Source organism: Trichechus manatus, unplaced genomic scaffold (assembly GCF_000243295.1).
Source record: "Trichechus manatus latirostris isolate Lorelei unplaced genomic scaffold, TriManLat1.0 scaffold00153, whole genome shotgun sequence".
NCBI lineage: Eukaryota > Metazoa > Chordata > Mammalia > Sirenia > Trichechidae > Trichechus > Trichechus manatus.
This window is the reverse complement of record NW_004444089.1, coordinates 3,034,639-3,043,278: the sequence shown is the minus strand read 5'-3', so window position 1 is coordinate 3,043,278 and position 8,640 is coordinate 3,034,639. Positions and strand designations below refer to the sequence as shown.

Below are 8,640 nucleotides of genomic sequence, written 5' to 3'. Positions count from 1 at the left end.
TCTCACAGGGGAGGGTGCAGTCAGCAAAAAAAAAAAAAAAAGTACAGCATGCACATTATTTGCATAAAAATATGGGTACTTATGAGCATGGAAATACCGAGATTGTTAAACACCTGAAAAAAACCCACAGGTTATAAAATAGCATTGTAGTATGGTCTCACTTTAAAAATACCTAGTTGGATAGATTAATATAGACAAATATACAAAAAAAATTTAGGATGAGCGCTGTGGCATTGACAGTAACCATGGTGGGAATATAGTGTTTTTCAAAAATGATTTTTGCTTACGTGCATTTTTTAATTTTGTATAATGCATTTATACTGCTCTTGTAATAATGAAAATGTACCTTTAATTAAAAAAAAATACATTAGTAAGTTCTTAATGTGCGTTGAGCATTGGGAATACATATATGCAATCAGGTCCCAATTCTACCTTGAGGAACGCAGTCTCAGAGGGACACAGACACGGCCACAGCTACATCCCCACATCACGGGGTTGTTGTTGGGCACCGTCGAGTCGATTCTGACTCAGTGACAGCACAGGACAGAGCAGAACTGCCCCCGAGGGTTCCCTAGGCTGTCATGTTTTCTTCCTAATGTCATGTGACTCTTCTATCTCTTTAAGTAGACCGCACGAGCACGGAGGATACGATGGTTCGTAGCACAATTCTAGGTATCTACTAGGTACAAAACGCAAGCTTTTTACATAAATTGATGTCAAACAAAAAGATGTTCTTCAGATCTTTAAAAGGGCTTAATATTGAGAATTAAACCTCTTGGTTAAAGTAAAATGATCGTTTACACATAAATGCCTGTATAACTTTCTAACTTCCATCGAAAGAAAGAAGTCTGAGCAATAAGTCAATGAGAGTTAAAGGTTTCCTTGGGCAGAGAGAACTGTCCCTGAACAGGGAGCAGCTGCCGGGGAGATGATGTTGTTACACGATGGCTGGGGTCCGCTTATATACACAGCAGACTGTAGGGGGTTCCCAGAGGGAAATGGGGCCTAGGGGCTGGAGGCGGCTTTGGCTGGCGTACCACGTTGTCATGTCTGCATCCTACAGGCTAGTTATGGCTTCCTGAATTATTTAGACTTCCCCCAGAACTGTCTCTATCACGAGTTTCTAGTTTCTGTGAAGGGTTAAGAGCTGAGTTTAAACGAGGTGGGCGTTTCCTTTAATACTACCCAAATTCATATTTTTTTCAGCACTGCTATTTTGTCGTGATGCACTGATGTGTTTTAGTTTAAATTCAATAATAGCCATACACCGATCCAATGATCAAACTCTACGTTTCTAAAAGCAAGCCAGGACATATTTCATTTTTCACTGGCTCACAGATTGTAGCTGCTAAACATTTTAACATACGTGATTGTCTCTTGGTGGGGTGAGAGTCACAATCTTGGTAGAGTAAGAACGTGCTTTCCTTTAAAAAAAAATTTAAGAAAATCCTCTTCTAAGAAGTCTTTTTTAATTCATCACGGGCAGAAAAGACCCGTTTCTGAGGCGCCACCGATTAGAATAACAAATGTTCGTTAACAACAAAATGAGGCTGTGCTGTATGAATCCAAATAAATGTGCTCAAGGCAAGACAGTACATTTCTGATTTTCTTTTGTTGTTGTTGACTTGTGACTTGGGAGACCCCATGTGTTACAGAGCAGAATTACCCCATCGGGTTCGCTCGGTTGTACTACTGCAGCGGGTTTGGTTTTTGGGTTTTTTTTTTGGCTTTTTCTGAAAAAATCTTATTTTGGTACAAAGGTCAAGGAATAAGTATTTATACATACTGCACTAAAACTTTAGTTGAGAGGATCCTATAGAGAACTGGTTAGAAGTTTTGAGACTAATTTCACAGGTTTTGAGAAAGACATCACCTTATTGAACTCACATTGAGAACATACTATATTAGTTGAGGTCAGTTATAACCACTAAATGACATTTATTACATCAATATTTTAAGTAACAATATTCAGAGTTTTCTCCTTTGGTAAGTAGATAATCAAGTTTCCTTAAGCTCTATAGTCATATACTCACACCAAAAAAAAATTGTTCGGTTGTAAGACTATATCAAATTGAAGAGTTGACATCTGTAATGTTTGTTAAATCATTCTTATAAGGAAACACACTAATCTCACACCTAAATTAAAGGCAAAAACCACACAAAGATACTATATTCTACCATGTCACTTGGCAAGATCTCCAAAGGTGTTATTTTGTGGGTAAACAGAATTCCTTACATTGCTAGTCAGGCTGTCAATTAGAACAACCTCTATGGAGAGCAATTAAGCAACTAAAAATTACAAATGCATATACTCTTTTACTCAGCAGTTCTTATAGGAATTTTACTGTACAAATACACACACGCAGCATAATCGAAAAAGGTTAATTGTATCAATTTTATAATGAGAAATATTTCACTCTATACCCTTAGGTATCTTGTGAATACTGTGAATACATTTTAAAGGAGTAAAGACAAACTGTAACCTATGTAGGTAAATGCTTAATATTAAAAATATTTACTAATATATTTTTCCATAGTGGAACTGTCCTCAAACAGTATTTTTTATGGAGTCCAATACACAGAGGAACATCTTCATTGGAGTGGATGGGAAAGCCTCTTCTTAATGCCAACTCATGAAAACAAGCAACAGCGGTGACTTCTCAGCAGGTATCAAGCCTAAATCCAGGCATTTCTGTCTGTAGTCAAGGATAAGATAGCATTGAGGATTGGTAACTCAGAGCACAGCACTTATCAGCATGCAGGTCGGTTAAGGTATGGGCTCTCCATCCTTTGTTGCTTACTGATACATTGCTCATCCAAACGGACTGATGTTGGTGTGTTCGCACCAGGCTACCTCGCCTTCTCCAATGTAATCAATCTTTTCATCAACTTCTTATGCCTCTTAGCACATTCAGGACACAACATATTATCTTCTAGGTCTGGGGATGGGAAAACGCAAGCCGGTAACAGGAAGAGAGAGATCATCCTCCGGGGGGGTGTCCGGCCCCCAAGCTTGACCTGCATGGAACTGCAGGCGAACCCAGCCCTCTGTTTCCGCGGGGAGGACTCTGCCATGGACCACATACCATCTGCTGCCAGAGGCTTGCAACAAAAAAGTCTCAGCTGAAGTAGGAATGCGACATGAATTCACAGCCTTAGGCTCCTGAGCTGAAGAGACCACTTCAACTATATTCATTACTTCTTCTCTCTCCCTAGTCTTACAGCTTTCCTCAAGCCTTGCTCTCTTTGTCACCAGAGAGTGCTTCCTGGAGCATGGCTGCACCTTGGCCTCCCATGATGTGTCAGGAATATCCTGTTTTTGCTCAGGGAAAGCATGTTTCTGCAGCCTCAGATAAATATCTATTTTCTGGCCATGGGTACTCAAATTCATTTGCTGGCACCAGTTCTGCGAAGTGTCCCGATGTACCTCACTAACTGGAGGCAAAATGGCCGGCAAAGGAAGGTTTGGTGTTTTCTAACTAGGTTTTGAGCTAGCTCTGAATTGTTCATTCATTTGAGGAAGATGAACTTTATCGTTTTTCCTAGGCTTTTACAGTTTGACCTCTGCCGTTGAAGAAACACTTGGTTCTATTTGATGCTCTTGGTTAGGTTCCTCTTTCACTGGAACCAGTGTGATAATCAGACTGTCCTCATCTAATTCCGGGTCAAAGACATTCTTTTCGCAGCTCTTGTAATCTGAGGACGCCGTTTCCAGGAACGCACAGAAGGCAATGTCAGCAGCGTTAAGGACACCTAAACTTACTCCGGCTTTGGTTTTTTTTAAAATCGTGAGGTAAGCACCTCACCATGCCTGTTTCTTCCCAGTGCTACTGGGTGGCTTCAGACTGCCAGCCTTTAGGATAGCAGCCAAGCCCCAACCGTTTGCACCACCCAGGGACCTTAAAGGTAGTGTATTGTTTTTTTAAAAAGGTAGCGCTAGGAGAAAAGCAGATGTACCATTATAACGTTACACTAGCGCCCCCTCGTGGCTGATTTGCGTCACGACTTTTTGAGTTCATTATTTGTTACTTTAGCTATTCCCAAATCAATAATATGGCTGGAAAATCAAATACCTGAATATTAAAACCTGATGGTATGCTCCTGGTGCCCATACACGCTGTTTAACTCAGCTGAGGAGCGGGACCCACAGTCCACTTACTGGAGTCACACAGGGCAGTGGTGTCAGGAAACATTCTGGCTTGAAAAGCAAACCTTTGTAATCCTAGTCGATGCTTGTCTTGTGGGCAATTTTCATGGGAAGTCATAGGCAATCTATCGAGAGCCAAATGTTTAGATGTTGTTGTTGTGGTTGGGTGCCATCAAGTCAATTTTCGACTCCGTGACCCCATGTGACAGAGTAGAACTGCCCCATAGGGTTTTCTAGGCTGTAATCTTTACAGATTCAGAAGAGGACATGGAACAAGGCGTATCACTGCCGATGTCAGATGGATCTTGGCTGAAAGCAGAGAACACCAGAAAGATGTTTACCTGTGTTTTATTGACCATGTAAAGGCATCTGACTGTGTGGATCATAACAAATTAGGGGAACATTGCGAAGAATGGGAATTCCAGAACACTTAATTGTGCTCATGCAGAACCGGTACATAGACCAAAATGCAGACGTTCAAACAGAACAAGGGGATCCTACATGGTTTAAGATCAGGAAAGGTGTGTGTCAAGGTTGTATCCTTCCACCATACTTCATTCACCATACAATCCCAGAAGCTGGACTATATGAAGTCAGTTCCAACTCATAGTGGCCCTATGTACAACAGAAAGAAATGCTGCCTGGTCCTGTGGCATCTTCACAGTTGTTGTTATGCTTGAGCCCATTGTTGCAGCCACTGTGTCAGTCCATCTCATTGAGGGTCTTCCTCTTTTTTGACAACCGTCTACGTTACCAAGCATGATGTCCTTCTCCAGGGACTGGTCCCTCCTGATAACATGTCCAAAGTACGCGAGACAAAGTCTTGCCATCCTCGCTTCTAAGGAGCATTCTGGCTGTACTTCTTCCAAGATAGATTTGTTCATTCTTCTGGCAGTCCATTGTATATTCTATATTCTTTGTCAACACCATAATTCAAAGGCGTCAATTCTTCTTCAAGCTTCTTTATTCACTGTCCAGCTTTCACATACGTATGAGGCGACTGAAAGCACCATGGCTTGAGTCTGGAGCACATTAGTCCTCAAAGTGACATCTTTGTGTTTTAACTCTTTAAAGATGTCTTTTGCAGCAGATTTGCCCAATGCAATGCGTCGTTTGATTTCTTGACTGCTGCTTCCATGGGCATTGATTGTGGATCCAAGTAAAATAAAATCCTTGACAACTTCAATCTTTTTTCCATTTATCATGATGTTGCTTATTGGTCCAGTTGAGAGGATTTTCGTTTTCTTTATGTTGAGGTGTGATCCATACTGAAGGCTGTGGTCTTTGATCTTCATCAGTAGGTGCTTCAAGTCCTCTTCACTTTCAGCAAGCAAGGCTGTGTCATCTGCATGTCACAAGCTGTTAATGAGTCTTCCTCCAATCCTGATGCCCTGTTCTTCTTCATACAGCCTAGCTTCTCAGCTTATTTGCAAAGAAAATTAGGGGAGGGTTTTTTTTTCCCCCCGTTTCCAAATTTTCCCAGTTGGTAACCTTAGAAATCAAGCTTTTTATTTAGGACGACATCAGGTATTTCCTTTTGAGTCTCTCCTCCTTTTCTGACCCTGAATCCCGAGGGCTAGATGCAGCTCTCCTCACTTCTGGTTACCGCTGCCTCATTTTTCTCACTGTTGCAGCTGAGTAATTGACAGTTCATGCAACCAGTTCATCTGCTTAGCAACTGGGGCGGGGGGGGGGGGTCCAAGAACAGAGGAAAACTACGCCAGTAGCTTCCTGCCATGGTGAAACAGAAAGGGAGATAGGGAGCTGGCTGAAGGCCACATGACTTAGCTCTGAGGGCAAAAGAAAAGACAAGAGAGCCAAAGAGAGACAGAGGGTGCCATTTTCAAGTACTAAATCCCAAAATGACAAATCAAGGCAAGAAATGTCCTGTGTTTTTCTCAAACAAAACTCACAATTATAGTCTAAGAGTGTCATCTGATTAGAACGCCATAAATCGCGCTTTAGTGACAAATAAATAAAAATTCTCTTACCCCTCCATCTCTAAATGGGTCAATGGACTTTGCCTCAGAAATCTCCTCAGGAAAGGGTGGGGCTCAGCCAAGAGTCAGCTGAACTTATGCTCAGAGGACAGCTAGCCGTGTGGGGAGAGCCACCGATGTGGTGACATCTGAGGGAGAAGGATCCTGCTGCTGGGCCCGCAGGACTTTTCACTTCACTTCTCGGTATCAGCAAAAAGGAAGGAAGGCTGGCAACGAACCGGGGTCCACTAGAGCAGTTCTCTGTACTACAAGCTTTATGGAGTTTATGGCTACGATCTCCTCAAATAACCAAAACCCAACGGTGGCGAGGGGATACGGATGGCGTCACCACAGCGGGCATCATCTTCTTCCATGCACCCAGTCAGAGATGTATACATTTACAAACACAGAAGAGGTTTCAATGATCTGACTCGGTCCAACGATAACAAGGCTTGATTTTATTCTTTATTCTCTTGACTGTTGTTGGGTGCCGTCAAGTCGATTCCGGCTCATAGTGACCCCATGTGACAGAGTAGAACTGCCCCATACGGGTTCTTAGGGTGTAATCTTTACAGAAGCAGATCACCAGGTCTTCCTCCCATGGAGTTGCTGGGTGGGTTTGAACCACCAACCTTTCGATTAGCAGCCAAGTGCTTAACTGTTCCACCACTAAAAGCAAAACCAACGCCCCTGCTGTCGAGTTGACTGCAACTCATAGTGACCCGACAGGACCGAGCAGAACTGCCCCTAGGGTTTCCAAGACTATAATCTCTGTGGAAGCAGACTGTCACATCTTTCTCCCGCAGAGCGGGCTGGTGGGTTCGAACTGCTGACCTTTTGGTTAGCAGCCAAGCATTTAACCATTGCCCCAACAGAGCTCCTATTCTCTTGATTAAACCAAAACAAACAAACGAAAAACCAGACCCGTTGCCAACGAGTCGACTGGGACTCACAGAGACCCCTAGCCCTTAGGAGTTTAGCAAGGTGAGCTGAGACCTCACTGTGGGATAAAACAGAAACTGTCATTAATTTCCCACTTAGTCGATTTTCCTGCTGTTTAAAATCATTTATTCATTTGTTCGAAGAATGTTTTTTGAGTACCTACGAACTCACTCAGTGGCTCCATAGGAGAAAGACCTGTCGATCTGCTCCTGTAGGGATTACAGCCTGGGAAACCCTATGGGGCAGTTCTATGCTGTCACATGGGGTCGCTATGAGTCAGAATCGACTTGTCTGTACTCAGCAATAAGTATGTATCGGGCAGTGTATCAAGCACTGAAGTCACTGGTGACAGGGGCCCTGCTGTCCAACAGCCTGCAGGATAGTGGTGTGCAGTGCAGAATACAGTGAAGTAAGGATGGATCAGACAGTGACAAATACTCTGCAGAGGAACAGAGCTGGGTGACATGCAGAGCGTGACCACTGCATACTGGGCGTCCCAGAGCCTCCTGGAGGAGGTGAATGAGGCTGGGGAACGACGTTAAGAAGGATCCAGCCCTGAAGAGAGGAGGGGACAGAGCTCCTCGTGCAGAAGCAGCACAAGCGAAGGCACTACAGCAGGACTCTGTTGGGTGTGTCAGCAGAAAAGAAAAGCCAGCTACCAAACCAGGAAACCCGTCCCCATCAACTCCGACTCACAGCGACCCGACAGGACACAGTACAACTGCCCCACGGGGTTTCCAAGGAGCGGCCGGTAGATTCCAACTGCCGACCTTTTGGTAAGCAGCCTGAGCTCTTAAAGACTGCACCACCAAAGTCCCAAACCAGCATGGTCGGGGTATGAAAAGGGCGGAAAAATAAACGTACAAAGAACTGCTGCCATCCAGTCCACTCTGACTCATGGGGACCCCAGCTGTGTCAGAGTAGAACTGTGCTCATGGGGCTTTCAATTGCTGCTTTTGGGGAAGTAGATGGCCAGTCTTTTCTTCCGAGGTGCCTCTGGGTGGACTCAGCGCTCCAACCTTTCAGTTAGTAGCCGAGCGTGTAACCGTTTGTGCCACGCAGGGACTCACTCGTAAGAGGGGTACAAAACGACGATGGAGAAGTGAGCCAGGTCCAGATGATCCAGGGGCTTCGCAAACCAGAACAGAGTCTGGCTTTTATTGCAGGTAGGATGGGATGCTATTAGGGTGTTATCAATGGGGGACGAGGTGATACAACATTATCTATGTTCGGAAGAGGTTACAGTGGCTGCTGTGTGCAGTGACTGTGGTCTGTGCGGCACTCAACTGTGTGGACACACGTGGACTTGAGCGTACACACCCGCTATACTCTAAACCCCAAGCTATCGTGAGATGCTGGGATGAGCACTCTAACATCCGATCCAGTTGGGTGGCACACACAAGACACCCACACGGGGTTGACAATTGAGACCTGTTATTATCATCATTATTGCCAGCTAATCTTTTTACAGGTGTAGCTTATTGACAGCAATTGCAATAATCAGCTGTGCAACCCTACCCTTGATCAGTGGTAATTTTTCCATCACCGTTAACCCCTCTTTTCTCCCTCCCT

General features: G+C 44.0%; 1 pseudogene; it reads right to left on the bottom strand.

The window, feature by feature from the left end:
• Positions 1–1,986: 1,986 nt before the first annotated feature.
• LOC101352148 (developmental pluripotency-associated protein 2 pseudogene) lies at positions 1,987–6,500 on the bottom strand (annotated as a pseudogene).
• Between the last annotated feature and the right edge of the window lie 2,140 nt (positions 6,501–8,640).